We start from the raw sequence: 18,061 nt of genomic DNA, 5'->3' as shown, positions 1-18,061 counted from the left end.
ATTCATTATTTTGGCAAGTAAACAAATCCTTACTCTGCTCATTTTACATGTTTTGTTTTCAAACGTGTTTAATGTAATTATGAACCATTTACATTTTATACATAAATTTTTAGAATCTCAATCCATTCATTTTTTTAAATGTATAGATTATGAACCCATCAGGTACTCTACTGTGTCCCGTGTTTCTTTGCATGGAGTGAAGATGCTAACTTTATAGGATGGATCCAGTCATTTGCAGTGATATAAGATGACACAGACCCATCTCTTCCTCCTCTTGTTTCTGTTGGGTCTTGCACCTAATACCTCCTTTCACTGTCTTTAGTGATATCCTTAGCATAGAAAACAGTACTTTCTCACGTACTCTGGTGCCTCACATTTGACCATGTCCCCTGGAGGGGGAGACCTGGTGGCACTCAGAGGAAGGACAGCAAGTAGCCAAGAAGAGACTTGATACCCTATGAGAATATATAGGGGGACGTAATCCCCCTCAGGAACAGTCATAGGGGAGGGGAATAATGGGAAAATGGGAGGGGGGGAGGAATGGGAGGATACAAGGGATGGGATAAACATTGAGATGTAACAAGAATAAATTAATAAAAAAAAAAAGAAAACAGTACTTTCCTCATACCCAGAATAAAGTGACTCTTTTGAAGGGAATCCTCGTTATTCTCAGTGATTTAGATTCCCTTCTTATCTCAAACCCATGGCAGCAACATTCTGTATCACAGGGATATGAAATGGAAAAAAATCAAAATCATCAGCTGAATAAAACTGCTATTCTAATACTGTCTTTCTGCCAACACTCAAAGATAAAAATACAAATGGCCAGTAAAAACAAAAGTGTTCAGAGTAACTAACCATCAAAGAAATGTGAAAATAAATCTGATTAACAAAACAAATAACAGCAAATATTGGCAATGACGTGGTAAAAGAGAATCCTGACACATGGCTGGTTGGAATGTTAATTTTATTTATTACCACAAAGCATATTTCTTTCTCTGTGAATGAATGTGTGTGCATATTCATGTATTTTGAGTGCATGTGAGTGCGGAGGCACACAGCATGTGCATGCATGTGTATGGAGGCTAGAGGTTAGTCTTAGGTTGCATGCCTTAGCAGGGGTCAACATTGGCTTTCTTTTTATACAAAGACTTTCAACTAGACTCTGAGACTCGCTGATAAGGTCAGATTGGTGGACCAAGAAGTCCAGAGATCTCCTTGTCTCATCCAGCCCAGCTCAGGGATATGGAGAAGCAAGAACCCAAGCCCAAGCTTGGGGTTTTGTACCTGGTCATCATTCTCACACAATAAGTGAGCTCATGTAAAAAAAAGACTGAAAAGTGGGCAGAAGAGATGGCTCAGAGGTTAAGAGCACTGTCTGCTCTTCCAGAGGTCCTGAGTTCAATTCTCAGCCTCCACATGGTGGCTCACAACCATCTATGATGGGATCTAATGCCCTCTCCTGTCTGATGTTCTTTTCTGTCATCCAGGTACATATGCAATAGAGTGCGTATATACATGAATAAATATATCTTTTATAAAATACTGAAGTGTGTTACAGATGAAAAAAATTTATGGTCATTGTCTGTTCAATGTAGAGACTTGCCAATATTTTATTACAGGAAAGCAAAACTGGGTTGCAACAATCCCAGTATTAGAGTGAGTGGTCAGTATGCCAGGAATGCAATGATGAGAGTTACGGCAGGACGCAGAGAAATTAAATTCTAAGTGAATGGAAGCACCAAGGTTGGTGCATAAGTAGCTTGATAGTGAGGTCCATCAGAAGGATAGTTTGGGAGGTGACTAATCCAGTCCTCAAGTGCTGAATCTCATTTTCTATGATGCAGTTAACTAAAATGTTAAGAAATATCTAGAATTGGGAAACATGGTTCATTACAAAAATGAACCTTGTGGCCAAGGCTGACAACCTGAATTCGACACCTAGAACCAACATGGTAGAGGAAAGAACTGATTCCCAGGAGCTGTCTCCTTCCATATACATGTAAATTTGCAGTTTCTCTCTCTCTCTCTCTCTCTCTCTCTCTCTCTCTCTCTCTCTCTCTCTCTCTCTCTCTCTCTCTCTCTCTCTCTCTCTCACACACACACACACACACACACATGAATGGTCAATTAAATAAAAGTAAAACCCAAAACATTTTAGAAAAGTGTGTTTGACCTAAATTCTAGAGTTTAAAATATTTAGTTCTGTTGTTGTTGTTGTTAAATACATAGGCTCTTTTACAATACCAACACATAAATTAATTGACAGGAAATCAAAATAGTTTAACACCTACCATATTAATATTTTTATCCTAAAGAGAGAATATATTCATAATTTGGGTGTTATCTCTCCCAAATTTTCACTCCCATTGTCAATTCATATTATATACTAGGATGTGAAGAAAACAGATATTCTTGAGTCTACTGCTCTTAGATGAAGCATTAAGTTGAATTCTACCAGAGTCACTTTATTTTAACCTGTGCACTTTATTTTGATGTTTTATTCTGATTTTCTCCTTAGGTTGTATACATTCACAATGCGGCTCATTTATCCTCAGGATTTGTGCTTATGGGCATACACATGTAAAAGTAACCACGACAACCGTATCTTCTGACTTTTAAGTTGACACAATAGGATATAGTAATCTCCATGTCAACTATAGCTTTAATATCTATATTTCAAGAATATGATGGCTGTGTTTTGAAACAATCCCCGACTTTTAGCTTTTATGTATCGTGTTTTCTTTTTGTTTCCATTTAAGTGAAGTCAAATCATTTTTTGTTACCAAGCCAAAGTATTTTTCAGAAAGTCCTCTAGAAAATATTCTGAACCCAAATATGAGTGCTTCTCCGGTTGTTTGAAATGAAGCACAGCTTGCTTCTTGCATTTTTAAAAGCCGTCCAGTGCCCAGGAACCCATATTCATGCCCAGTCTTCCCTGACCCACTGCAGCTAACAACACAGCTAATGCTCTGGAATCTCTGCACATTATAATGGGATCTTCTTCACCTGTTCATGCTGTTACTTGCCTTTCATTCCCAGTCTTGCTCCTTTTTATCCTCTGAATCTGCAGATATCCTCTTGTACCATCCTTCCTCTCACTTTACTTCAGGATTTTTCTTCCTTTCTCTAATTATGCTGGAAAAGAATCAACCACTCACAGCTCAGGAAACTTCTGCTCTTATATATGCTTCCAGCTCAAGTTGCTGACCTACTAGGAAATAAAGATCACTATGTTCACCTTTAAATGTATATTTAATTTATATATATATTTATAAATTTTTAGTATTATATATATGTAAAGATATATATCATATATGATAAATTGTTTAAGAAGATAGCAAATCAGATTTTCACTTGACTAATTAACACATCTACTTTTGACATATTATATTTCCTATTTGTTTTTAGTATTCTTTAAAAATATTTTTTACATTTTAAATTGTCCACTTAACATCCATATTGTAGACCCCTCCCTCCTCACCTCCCAGTCTCATCCTCCCTCCTTCATCCTCTATCCCTCTGACCTTGTCCCCTAGTCATCAGAAATGGGGATACCGCCTCCACTACCACCTAACTTCAGCTTGTCAAGACGCATTTGGACAGCCTTCATACTCTTCTTCCGTGGCCAGGAAAGGCCACCTCCACCAAGGAGGAGTGATCAACAAGTGGGCACCAGAGTCCATGTCAGAGGTAGCCCCTACTGCCCATATTATGGGATCCACAAGGAGACTGTGAGGCCAATCAGCTACATCTGAGCCTACGTGGGTTCCTTTCTCTGGGAGGTTAGGAGAATCTGGTCACAGAGTTTCCTTCAGCCTTCTGGAGGCTACCTGAGGAAGGCTCTGTCCTGAGAACCAGTCATGAGGAATGCCTCCTTGGCAGTGAGGGAGATTTCCAGTCAGAGCCCTTAGCTAGAGAGCACAGGATGGCCTTGCTTAGCCTGGATTGAGACAATAGGAGTCTATATCCCTTCCAGCAAGGAAAGTAAGCCTCGGACTTCTGAAAGACCAGGTAGTCGATTGCACTTGGTTAAAATATAGTCCAAAGTCAAAGAGATAGATTTTAATTCACTAAACTTAATGATAAAAGAAAGACAAAGACAGGAATCTATGGAGAGAGAAACAGAGGAGTGAGTGCTCCCACCCCAGACTTCTGGGTTTTTTAAAATATATTTTATTGATTTATTCATATTACATCTCAGTTGTTATCCCATCCCTTGTATCCTTCCATTCCTCTCTCCCTCGCATTTCCCTCTACTCCCTTCCCCTATGACTGTGACTGACGGATAGCAAATGGACAGGACATTCTCCACTGTTGAGTGGAGAGTGGGGACTAATTTTCACACGAACTCTGGTGCCCCATATTTGATGACATCCCCTGGATGGCACTCAGAGGAAGGGTAGCTGGCTACCAAGAAGAGACTTGATACCCTATGAAAATAGACTTCTGGGTTTTTAAACCAAGGGTATCTGAATTGCAGGAGCCACACCCAGGACATTTCCCAGGAGATGTCTCCAGGCCAGTTTTGATATGTATTTCTCAGAGCCAGCTTTTGTTACCATTTGGCCTAAAGCCTGTGCAGTTTGCTTTGAAAGTGTCCATGCAAGGAACTAGCCTTTAACATACTTTGGGGTCTTGTTGACTGTTGCCAGGAGGGGGTACACTCACCTGCTTCTGAACAGGAAGCTTTCCAGGAGGGAGCATCTCCTCCACCTACAGACAAAGACCCTACAAGCATAGGGTCTAGAATCTCACCATGCATAGTCCTTGGTTGCTGTATCTGTCTCAGCATCACCCGCCACACCCACGGAGATGTGTTGGCTCCATAGGTCTACTTATGGAGCTCCTGTCCCTTCTAGGTTCTTCTATCTCTGAAATCTTCCATAAGACTCCCTGTGCTCAACCTTAAAGTTTGGCTGTGAGTCTCAGCATCTGCTTAGATACATCACTGGGTAGAGACTTCAAGGAGACCTCTACAGTAGGCTCCCATCCTGTTTCTTCTCTTCCTGCTTCCAGTGTCTATTCTATTTGCTCTTCTGAGTGAGAATTAAGCATTCTCCCTAGGGTCCTCCTTGTTATTCTGTATAGTGAGGTTATCCTGTACTATGTGGCTAACACCTACTTATAAGTGAGTATATACAATGCCTGTCTTTCTGGGTCTGGGTTACCACATGTGGGATGATCATTACTACTTGAATCCACTTGCCTGCGAATTTCAAGATTTCCTTGTTTTTAATAGCTGAGTAATATGACATTATGCAAATGCACTATGGTTTCTTTATCCATTCTTTGCTTGAAGGATGTCTAATTTTTTTCCACATTCTATTATGAATAAAGTGGCTATGAACATAGTTGACCAAATGTCCTTGTTGTATTATGGAGCATATTTTGAGTATATGCCCAGGAGGGTATAGCTGAGTCTGGAGGTAGAATTAGTTGTCTTATTGTTCTAGCTAGGACTTCTAGCATTATATTGAAGAGATATGGAGAGACTGGACAGCATTGACATGTCCCTGATTTCAATGGAATTGATTTAAGTTTCTCTCCATTTAGTTTGATGTTGGCTATAGGCTTGCTTTACTATGTTTAGGTATGTGCCTTGAACTCTCCAGGAGTTTTAACATGAATGGGTGTTGCTTTTTGTTAAATGCTTTTTCATCATTTAAGATGATCATATGGATTTTTTTTCTTTCAGTTTGCTTATATGATGGATTACATTGATGGATTTCCTTATATTGAATCACCCATGCATGCCTGAGATGAAGCCCATGTAGTCATGGTGGATGATACTTTTGGTGTGTTCTTGAATTCAATTTCTGAGAATTTTATTGAGTATTTTTACATCAGTGTTCATATGGAAATATGGTCTGAAATTCTCTTTGTTGGGTCTTGTGTGGTTTAGGTAAGGTGACTCTGGCCTCATAGAATGAGTTGGATAATGTCTCTTCTGTTTCTATTTTGTGGAATCATTTGAAGATAATTAATATTAGGTCTTCTTTGAAGTTCTGGTAAAATTCTGTGCTAAATCCATCTGTCTGGCCCTGGGATTCTTTTGTTGGAAGACTTTTAATGACTGCTTCTATTTCCTTAGGAAATACAGAACAAGCTGATTCTTTGAGAAAATCACCAAGATAGACAAAGCCTTAGCCAAACTAAGTAAAAGGCAGAGGCAGAGTACTCTAATCAACAAAATCAGAAATAAAGAGGGAGATATAAGTTAAATAGATTCCACTGAAATCAGAGACAAGACAAGGTTCTCCATTCTCTTCATATCTCTTCAATATAATGCTAGAAGTCCTAGCTAGAGCAATAAGACATCTAAAGGAGACAAAGGGGTATAAACTGCAAAGGAAGAAGACAAAATATCATTATTCACAGATGATATAATAGTATATCCATAAGTGACTCCAATAATTCTACCAAGGAACCCCTACAGCTGGTAAACACCTTCAAGAAAGTGGCTGGATAAAAAAAAAAATCAACTCAAAAAGAATTGGTATCCCTCATTTATACAAAAGCCAGACAGGCTGAGAAAGAAATTAGAGGAAAAACAACCCTTCAGAATAGCCACAAAAAACATGAAGTATCTTGGGGTAGCTCTAACCAAGCAAGTGAAAGACCTATGTAAAAAACACATCAATATGTTTCTCTAAGTGATACTTAGAGGATACAAGATACTTCATGTATACACTATGGAATACTACTCAGCTATTAAACACAAGGATTTCCCGAAATTTGTGGACAAGTGGATTGAGCTAGAAATTATCATAATGAGTGAGTTAACCCAGAAGCAGAAAGACTTAAATGGTATATACTCACTTATATCTGCATACTAGCCCAGAGGGGAGGACATCCTATTGGGACTCTAGATGAGAGAAGCATCGGAGAATGGCAAAGTAGAAGGATCCAGAGGGTCCTAGAAACCTACAAGTAGAACATTATGATAGGCAATTTTGGGTCCAGGGGTCCTGCTCAAATAAGGCACCAGCCAAGGACAATACAGGTGGTAAACTTTAAACCCCTACCCAGATCTAGCCAATGGTCAGAACAGTCTCCACACTTGAGTGGAGAGTGGGATATGACCTTCTCACGTACTCCGGTGCCTCACATTTGACCATGTCCCCTGGAGGGGGAGACCTGGTGGCACTCATAGGAAGGACAGCAGGTTACCGAGAAGAAACTTGATACCCTATGAGCATATACAGGGGGAGGTAATCCCCCTCAGGAACAGTCATAGGGGAGGAGAATAAGGGGAAATGGGAGGGAGGGAAGAATGGGAGGACACAAGGGATGGGATAACCATTGAGATGTAACAAGAATAAATTAATAATAAAAATTTTAAAAAATCTAAAAATAGTTAATGGCAGCCAAAAGAGCTCTCTCTAGGAATGAGCCCATTGAGAGATGATGCAGTCTTGAGTAGTCAGCCCTAAGCACACACAACATGTTTGAACAACTCCAACCGAATTTAGTAGACTGTGTGTGTGTGTGTGTGTGTGTGTGTGTGTGTGTGTGTGTTTAAGTTATAGTAATCAAAGAAGAGATTCTGGATTTTAGAGGAGTAGAGGGTCTTAGACAGAATTGTGTGACAGGCAGGAGGGAAGTGTAAAAGTATAAATACAGTATTTGTGCATAAAATTCTCAAAAGAAATTCAAACTGTATTTTTTAACACAGACACAGATACTCCTAGATATTCATACCACATACCATTCAATTTAATTGATTTGAGCTGAGCCATCTGCTGTCTAATTGCTTCTTAGCCACTGGGATTTATGTAAGTAAATGAACATAAGAGATAGAAAGAATACTAATGTGAAGTTTATGTTTCACTAAGAATCTTCCTTGTTCATAGCCAAAATTAAGTATCTGAAAACTGATGTAAATTGAAAGAGCTTGTTTTTCAAAGTTTCAGCTCTTCACTAAAATGGAATATCTCCTCCAAGCATTTAAAGGTGGCTAGAATACCTGAAAAAAAGGAAAGAAAAGATAAGATTCCAAGACACTGAATACCAATTAAGAAGAAAGAACCATTAAGTAAGAGATGCAAATAAAACAAGCTCCTTGAAAGTCTACATTAGGAGGGTTTTTCCAGGCAGAACCCTGGGAAAACAGAAAGAGTGCATGAGATAAGGAGACATCATGCGTGTGTGGGGTCGGGAGTCAGTGGAAATGAGTCCCAGAAGGAAATTGCAAAGAAAAAATCAAGGAGGGTTGAAGGTTTGCTCCACCAGCTGAACATTGATCATGAGAAAACAATTTCCACATTCAGAAAGTTGCATTAAAACATGAAAGACCACATGCTTTGCTTGTATTACATAGGCCTGAGATAGCAAATGTACATTTTGATGAATCATGCAGAAAACCTCAATAGCTTATGACACACTTGGATATTTTAAAGCATAATTTTGGCATAAAATTATCTATAGGTTAAATTCTGCCTTGGTATTGACTAAAATTGAAAAGTAATAACTTTAGGAAGGATGATGCAGATTCCTGGTAGAAAATAATATGACCACTTGAAATTACTCAAAAAAAAAAAAAAAAGAGCCTATATGATCCTAGTTGGAAATCACACTTCTACCAAAACAATATGACATCTCCAGATCCCAGCTACCCCAAAGAAAGCAACCCTGAGAGCTCAAACACAATAGAAACACAGGAAAATTACCACATTTCTAAAAGAACTATTAACAAAGCTTAAACAACACTTCGATCACCACACATTAATAGTGGGAGACTTCAACACCCCACTTTCACCAAAGGATAGGTCACAGAAACAGAAATCAAACTGAGAAATAATGACACTAACCAACATCATGAAGCAAATGGATTTAACAGTTATCTACAAAACTTTTAACCCAACACAAAGGACTATTATTTTTCTCAGCACCCCATGGAATGTTCTGCAAAATTGAACATATAGTAGGTCACAACTCAAGCCTCAACAGATTCAAGAAGATTGAAATAACACCTTGTATCCTTTCAGATCACCATAGCCTAAAGCTGGACATCTATAACAACAGAAATAACAAAAAGCCTATACACACATGGAAACTAAATAACTCTCTACTTAATGACATCTGGGTCAGGGAAGAAATAAAGAAATTAAGGACTTCCTGAAATTCAATGAAAATGAAAGAACAACATACACAAATATGTGAGGCACAATGAAAGCAGTGCTAAGAGAAAAATTCATAGAATTAAGTGCTTTTATTAAAAAATTGGAAACACCCCAAATAAGCAACTAAGCAACACATCTGGAACCCCTAGAAAAAGAGAAGCTGAAACACCCAAAGGAGTAGATGTCTGAAAATAATCAAACTCAGGGCTGAAATCAATAAATTAAAAACAAAGAGAACAACTCAAGAAATCAACAAAACCAGGAGCGGGTTCTTTGAAAAAATTCACAAGATAGACAAACCATTAGCCAAACTAACTAAAAGGCAGAGAGACACTATCAAAATTAACTAAATCAAACTGAGAAAACAGTCCAAAGAATCAACAGAACCAAGAGCTGGTTCTTTGAGAAAATCAACAAAATAGACAGACCGTTAGCCAAACTAACTAAAAGGCAGAGAGACAGTATTGAAGTCAACAAAAATCAGAAATGAAAAGGGAGCCATAGCAACAGACACTGAAGAAATACAAAGAATCATAAGATCCTACTTTGAAGGCATATATGCCACAAAATTTGAAAATCTAAGGGAAATGGACGATTTTCTTTATCAATTTCACTTGCCAAAGTTGAGTGAAGAACAAATAAACAAGCTAAATAGTCCCATTTTCCCTACAGAAATAGAAGCAATCATTGATAGTCTCCCAACCAAAAAAATCCCAGGGCCAGATGGTTTCAGTGCAGAATTCTACCAGACCTTCAAGGATGTGCTAATACTGATACTCTTCAAGCTACTCCAAAAGATAGAAATAGATGGAACATTACCAAATTCATTCTATGAGGCCATAGTCACATTGATACCTAAATCTCCCAAAGACTCAACAAAGAAAGAGAATTTCAGACCAATTTCTCTTATGAACATCGATGCAAAAATACTAAATAAAATACTTGCAAAGTGAATGCAAGAACACATCAAAGATATCATTCATCATGGCCAAGTAGGCTTCATTCCAGGCATGCAGGGATGGTTTAATGTATGGAAATCCAACAATGTATCCACCATATAAACAAACTGAAAATTAAAAACCACACGATCATCTCCTTAGATGAAGAGAAAGCATTTGATAAAATCCAACACCCATTCATGTTTAAAGTTTTAGAGAGATTTGGGATACAAGGCACTTTCCTCAACATAATAAAGGCTATATACAGCAAGCCAATAGCCAAAATCAAAGTAAATGGTGAGATACTCAAGGAAATTCCTCTAAAATCTGGAACAAGGCAAGGCTGCCCACTCTTTCCATATCTCTTCAATATAGTACTCGAAGTTCTAGCCAGAGCAATAAGACAACAAAAGGAGATCAAGGGTATCCAAATGGGAAAGGAGAAAGTCAAATTATCCCTATTTGCAGATGATATGACACTGTACATAAGTGACCCTCAAAAATCCACCAGAGAACTCCTACAGCTGATAAACACCTTCAGCAAATTGGCTGGATACAAAATTAACTCAAAAAAGTCTATAGCCTTCCTATACACAAATGACAAGCTTGCAGAGGAAGAAACTAGGAAAACCACATCCTTCACATTATCCACAAGCAATATAAAATATCTAGGAGTTACTCTAACTAAGCAAGTGAAGGACTTATTTGAAAAAAAATTTCAAAACTCTGAAGAAAGAGATTGAAGATGACATAAGAAGATGGAATGATCTTTCTTGCTCATGGATTGGGAGAATTAACATAGTAAAATGGCCATCCTACCAAAAGCAATCTACAGATTCAATGCAGTCCCTATAAAAATACCTACAAAATTTTTTAAAGACATTGAAAGTTCAATTCTGAACTTCATATGGAAAAACAAAAAACCCAGAATAGCTAAAACAATCTTGTACAATAAAAGGTGCTCCAGAGGAATCTCCATACCTGATCTCAGACTGTACCACAAAGCAATAGTAATTAAAACAGCATGGTACTGGCACAGCAACAGGCTGGTTGATCAGTGGAATCGAATCGAAGACCCAGATATGAATCCACACACATATGGTCACTTGACTTTTGACAAAGAAGCAAAATCCATTCAATGGAAAAAGGATAGCATCTTCAACAAATGGTGCTGGTCTAACTGGAAGTCTATATGTAAGGAAATGCAACTGGACCCATATTTGTCACCTTGCACAAAGCTCAAATCCAAGTGGATTAAAGACCTGTAAATAAAACCAGAGACACTAAGTCAGTTAGAAGAAAGAGTGGGGAAGAGCCTGGAACATATTGGCACAGGAGACAACTTCCTGAACAGAACACCAACAGCCCAGGCCTTAATGTCAACAATTAGTAAATGGGACTTCATGAGACTGAGAAGCTTCTGTAAGGCAGGAGACACTGTCAAGAGAACAAAGCGACAGCCCACAGACTGGGAAAAGATCTTCACCAACCCTACATCTGACAAAGGTCTAATATCCAAAATATATAAAGAACTCAAGAAATTAAACACCACCAAACCAAATAACCCGATTGAGAAATGGGGCTTGGAACTAAACAGAGAATTCTCAACAGAGGAATATCAAATGGCTGAGAAACACTTAAAGAAATGCTCAACCTCCTTAGTCATCAGGGAAATGCAAATCAAAACAACTCTGAGATTCCATCTTACACCCATCAGAATGGCTAAGATCAAAAATTCAAGCGACACTACAAGCTGGTGAGGATATGGAGAGAGAGGAGCACTCCTTCATTGCTGATGGGAATGCAAACTAGCATAGCCAATTTGGAAATCTATCTGGTGCTATCTTAGAAAACTGGGAATAGGGCTTCCTCAAGACCCAGCTATTCCACTCCTTGGAATATACCCAGAAGATGCTCCAGCACACAACAAGAAAATTTGCTCAACCATGTTCACAGCAGCCTTATTCATAAAAGCCAGAACATGGAAACAGCCTAAGTGTCCCTCAGTAGAAGAATGGATAAAGAAACTATGGTACATATACACTATGGCATACTACTCAGCTATTAAAAACAAGGAATTCCCAAAATTTGTGGACAAATGAATTGAACTAGAAATTATCATAATGAGTGAGTTAACCCAGAAGCAGAAACACTCAAATGGTATATACTCACTTACATCTGCATACTAGCCAAAGGGGTATGTCCTATGAAAACCTTCACTTACCAGGAAACTGGGGCAGAGGGGAGGACATCCTATTGGGACTCTAGATGAGAGAAGCATGAAAGAATAGCAAAGTAGAAGGATCCAGAGGGTCCAGAAACCTACAAGTAGAACATTATGATAGGCAGATTTGGGCCCAGAGGTCCCGCTCAAACTAAGGCACCAGCCAAGGACAATACAGGTGGTAAACTTTAAACCCCTACCCAGATCTAGCCAATGGACAGAACATTCTCCACAGTTGAGTGGAGAGTGGGATATGAATTTCTCCTGTACTCTGGTGCCTCATATTTGACTATGTCCCCTGGAGGGGGAGACCTGGTGGCACTCAGAGGAAGGATAGCAGGCTACCAAGAAGAGACTTGATACCCTATGAGCATATACAGGGGGAGGAAGTCCCCTTCAGGAACAGTCATAGGGGAGGGGAATAAGGGGAAATGGGAGGGAGGGAAGAATGCGAGGATACAAGGCATGGATAAGTATTCAGATGTAACAAGAATAAATTAATAAAAAAATTTTTAAAATTCACTAAATCAGAAATGAAAAGGGAGACATAACAACGGACACTGAAGAAATACAAAGATTCATAATATCTTAATTCAAAGGCATATACGCCACAAAATTTGAAATTCTAAAGGGAATGGACAAACTTCTTAATCGATTCCACTTGCCAAAACTGAATCAAGATCATATAAACAAACTAAATAGTCCTATTTCTTCTACAAAAATGGAAGCAGTCCTTAAAAGTCTTCCAACAAAAAAAGAAGATGCAGAAATAAATTCACACACATATGAACACTTGATTTTTTGACAAAGAAGCCAAATCTATTCAATGGAAAAATTATAGCATCTTCAACAAATGGTGCTGGTCTAACTGGATGTCTACATGTAGAAAAATGCAATTAGAACCATATTTATCACCATGCATAAAATTCAAGTCCAAGTGGATTAAAGACCTGCAAATAAAACCAGAGACACTAAATCTGTTTTTAAAAAAATGTGGGGAAGAGCCTGGAACACATTAGCATAGGAGACAACTTCCTGAACAGAACTCCAACAGCCCAGGCCTTAAGATCAACAATTAATAAATGGGACCTCATGAGGCTGAGAAGCTTCTGTAAGGTAGGAGACACTGTCAACAGAGTAAAGTGACAGCCTACAGACTGGGAAAAGATCTTCATCAAGCCTACATCTGACAAAGGAGTAACATCCAAAATATATAAAGAACTCAAGAAATTAAACACCACCAATTCAAGTAACCCAATTGAGAAATGGGGCTCAGAATTAAACAGAGAATTCTCAACAGAGGAATATTGAATGGCTGAGAAACACTTAAAAGAAATGTTCAACATCCTTAGTCATCAGAGAAATGCAAATCAAAACAACTCTGAGATTCCATCTTACACCCATCAGAATGGCTAAGATCAAAAATTCAAGTGACAGTACAAGAAAGCAGTGCTAAGATGAAAATTCATAGCACCAAGTGCCTTCATAGAGAACTTTCTGAACAGAAAACCAACAGCTCAGGCACTAACAATTAATAAGTGGCACTTCATAAAATTTAAAAGGTTTTGTAAGGCAAAGGACACTGTCAATAGGACAAAACAGAAGTCTACATAATAGGAAAAGATTTTCATTGATAGAGGGCTAATATCCAAAATATATATTAAAAACCACAAGAAACTTCAGAATTTTATACTCTACAAGATAGGAAAGATGTTTTCTTCAAGGCTGCCAAATACAAATAGGCAAAACACTAACAATGTAATATATATATAATCCCTGATTGTTTCATGGTTCTTCTTGCTGTAGGTAGTTTATTGTATATATGTGTAAAAATATAAATGTATATGTAAAAATAAGAAAAGATAAAAATAATTTAGAAAACTCAATAAACTATACATGAACAAACCAAATAATCCTATGAAAAATGGGGTTCAACTCTAAACAGAGAATTTTATTGTTTCATGTTTTTTGAGACAGGGTTTCTCTGTGTGTAGCCCTGGCTGTCCTGGAGTCACTCTCTTGACCCAGCTGCCCCTGCCTCCTGAGTGCTGGGACTAAAAGCATGTGACATCATTTTCCTGCTAAACAGAGAATTTTCAACAGAGTAATCTCAAATGTCTAAGAAGAATTTTTAAAATTTTCAACATCTTTATCCATCAGTGAAATGAAAATCACAAGTACTTCGAGATTCCATCTTACACATGTCAGAATGCCTAAGATAAAAAAACTCAAGTAATAGTTCATGCTGTTGAGTATGTGGAGTAAGGGAACACTCCTCCATTGCTGATGAAGATCAAAATTGTGCAGCCACTATGCAATTCAGTGTTATGTCTCTTCAGGAAGATGAGACTCAATCTACCACAAGATCCCACTATACTCTTCTTGGGCATATACTCAAAAGATACTTTATCTTACCACAGAGACACTTCTTCAACCATCTTCGTTGCTGCTCTGTCTTTAATAATCAGAAATTTGGAGCAACATACACGTCTCATAACAGAAAATGTGATATATTGAAGATGCAATGAAGAATTACTCAGCTGTTATAAACAGTGACACAATATTTTCTGACAAATGAGAGAATGAGAAAAAAAAAATCATCCTGAGTCAGGCCACCCAGGCCCAGAAAAGCATTGTATGTACTCACTTATAAGTGAGCATTAGCTGTTAAGTAAAGAATAATCATACTGCAATCCATAAATTCAAAGAAGCTAAGTTACAAGGAAAGCTCACTGGGGGGAGGAGATGCATGGGTCTCTAGAGGAAGGGGAAGTAGAATAGATTTGTTTCTGTGAACTGGTCGTGGGTGCAGGTAGAAACAGGAAGGATCAGGTTCGAGCAAGGAGACACACACAGAGTGAGAGAGAGAGAGAGAGAGAGAGAGAGAGAGAGAGAGAGAGAGAGAGAGAGAACTGGGAGAGACAACTATGATGGGGGCTATTTGGAGGGTAATATAGAAACTCAGTTCAGTGAAAATTCCCTGGAATCTATGAGAGTGAGCCTAGTGACGTCTCCAAATAATGGGAGATAGGAAACTCAAACTGGACATCTTTTATAACCAGGCAAGCTCCTAACAGTAGGACTGGGACATCAACCCAGCCACAAAAATCTTTGATCTACAATCTGTCCTGCCTGCAAGATGTGCTAAGGCAATAGTGGTACAAAAATTGTGAGGGTAGTTAATGGCTGGTCTAAATTAAGGCCCATGCCACAAGAGGGAGCCCATACCTACACTGCATGCATGGCCAGGAAACAGGTTTGACAGCCTAGAGACTCAAGATAGAATTAAACAAAACTGTCAAAACAAAAACAAAAACAAAAAAGTCAATGAAATAGTTCCTAATGGTTTTCTGCTATACTTAATGGATTCATGCTTAGCCCAGTTGTCATCAGAGAGGTATCATTGGAAACAGATGGGAGCAGATGCAAAGACCCATAACCAAATACTAACTGAAGCCAGTGAAACTTCCAAGAAAACAGAGAGGAAGGATTGGAAGAGCCAGAAGGGTAGAGGATACCATGATAACACAGTCCACAGAATCGACTAAGTAGGGCTTAGATCCAGAAATATGAAAATTACAGAGACAATTCCTGAGAAGAAAGAATTATGCATGGAGGAAAAAGGATTCAAATATTAGCAAGCAATTTCTTCGGAGGGGAGGTGGGGCATTCAAATAATTCATATAAATATAGCATGAATCAGTCCATTAAGACAAAATAACCAAAGTTCTTCTGAGAAAGTTTGTTGTCCCATAGCAGAACAGAGTCGGGAATTCATAATGGCCCTCTACGGTATTAAAGAAGTGACCCCTCACCACACGGGAAAGTGACTTAATAAGTTCAGCAAACTGTCAAGAAGAAAGTAAGAACCAGTGTAACCCTGTCCTGGTAATGCTCTGAAAAGATGACACAAAAAGTATTCATCAAGTTTCCAGTAGCATAACCATCTAGCATTGAAAAGATTAATACTTCTTTTGTTTCTTTTGTTCTGTTTTGTTTTTGTTGTGTTGTGTTTCATTTGGGGCAGATAGACTTCAAATAAGGGTTTGGTTGTTTATTTATTTATTTATTTATTTATTTATTTATTTATTTATTTGATTTTTTGAGACAGGGTTTCTCCATGTAACCTTGGGTAGGGGACGACTTTAAATAAGGGTTATTTATTTATTTGGTTGGTTGGTTGGTTGGTTGGTTAGTTGGTTGGTTGGTTTCTGTGTAGCCTTGGCTGCTGAACTCTCTTTATGGTCCAGGCTGGCTTTGACCTTAGAGCAATCCATCTGCCTCTGACTTCCAGAGTGCTGAAATTAAAGGCACATGGTACACATTTTCCATCATCACGTCATGTTCTCTTAAAAAATAAGGTTGCCTTGCCTGGTCTCAGTGGATGAGGATTGGCTCAGTCCAGGTGCGACTTTATGTGCTGGTGTTGGTTGATGGGGGTTCTCTCCTTTTCTGAGGAGAAGTGAATGAAAATGGGGGACAGGGTGGGAGGATGGGACTGGGAGGAGAGGAGGAATGGGGTTATGATCGGATGTAAAGTGAATACATAAATGAAAAATAAAAACTTATGAAAGAAAACAAGAGTAAAACCAAGCTACTAATTTGTGTGTGCACTGGGACTCAGGTAGTTTACAATGACCATATTGCTCAAATTCAGCTACTGTCTCTTCAACAATTATCAACTGTCATTAGCTCCTCAGTAGGGACCAGGAATTACGATCCCCTCTTGGCTGTGTGCTGGAATGTTTTAGTGGTTTGAACCTGTGCAGATCTTTTGCCAGTTACATAGCTGCAGTCATTTCATGCGTCTCTATTATCATCAACACTACATGTAAAACTTCCTGTGGGCTGTGCGGTGACTTGAACAGGTGAGCCCATATATCTGACACTAGGGACGTTAAGATCACATATGGCTCAGATAATAATATTAGCCATGTAGATATTGATTTTATTATATTTTTGGATGTTTTCTTTTTTTAATATATTTTATTAATTTAGTCTCATCATATCTCAATGGTTATCCCATCCCTTGTATCCTCCAAAGTAAATGCTGGCAACAAAAAGTTCAGCAGATACCATAAGATAGAAGAGCATACATTTAGTTACTTTTCTGCTGCTGAAATAAAACATCATGACCAAAGCAACATACAGAAGAGTTTAGTTTGGACCACAAATCCATCGTGCCAGGGAAGCACGGCGTTAGGCATGAAGCAAATACAGGGACCTGAAATGCTGCATCTTTTACCACAAACGTGAAATAGAGAGAAAGAGAACTTTAAGTAAGCAGGATTGTGTAAGCTCAAAGTGTACGCAGTGAAGTACTTAGCCCAGTGAAGTACTTCCTCCATCAAGGTCACACAACCTAAACCTTCCAAAACAGTACCACCAGCCAGATCATATGTTTGAATGAGTGAGCCTGTGGAGAATATTTCTCGTTTGAGACACCACAATGTACATCCCCCATTTTATTCTAAATAGGTTTTCCTATTAGCATGTTTTAATGTGGTATTCCTTACTAAATGCAAAGTACAATGATTAGTATGTATTATAAATGTGTACACGTAAGTCTACTAAAACGGATAGATTAATACTAGGCAGTATTGAAATGATGCTATTTTTCCTAATTTTTATGATTACTCATTTATGCTTAGGTACATATTGAGTTAATCCACGTTAATTTAGAATTTTTACCTGGCATAAAAGCTATTTATTTGTACTCCAAATTAGTAAGCAGTAGAAAGCTTGCTACATAAAATAGATTATGGTAACTATGA

Source organism: Acomys russatus, chromosome 11, assembly GCF_903995435.1.
Source record: "Acomys russatus chromosome 11, mAcoRus1.1, whole genome shotgun sequence".
Classification (NCBI taxonomy): Eukaryota; Metazoa; Chordata; class Mammalia; order Rodentia; family Muridae; genus Acomys; species Acomys russatus.
This window is presented reverse-complemented; position numbering follows the sequence as displayed.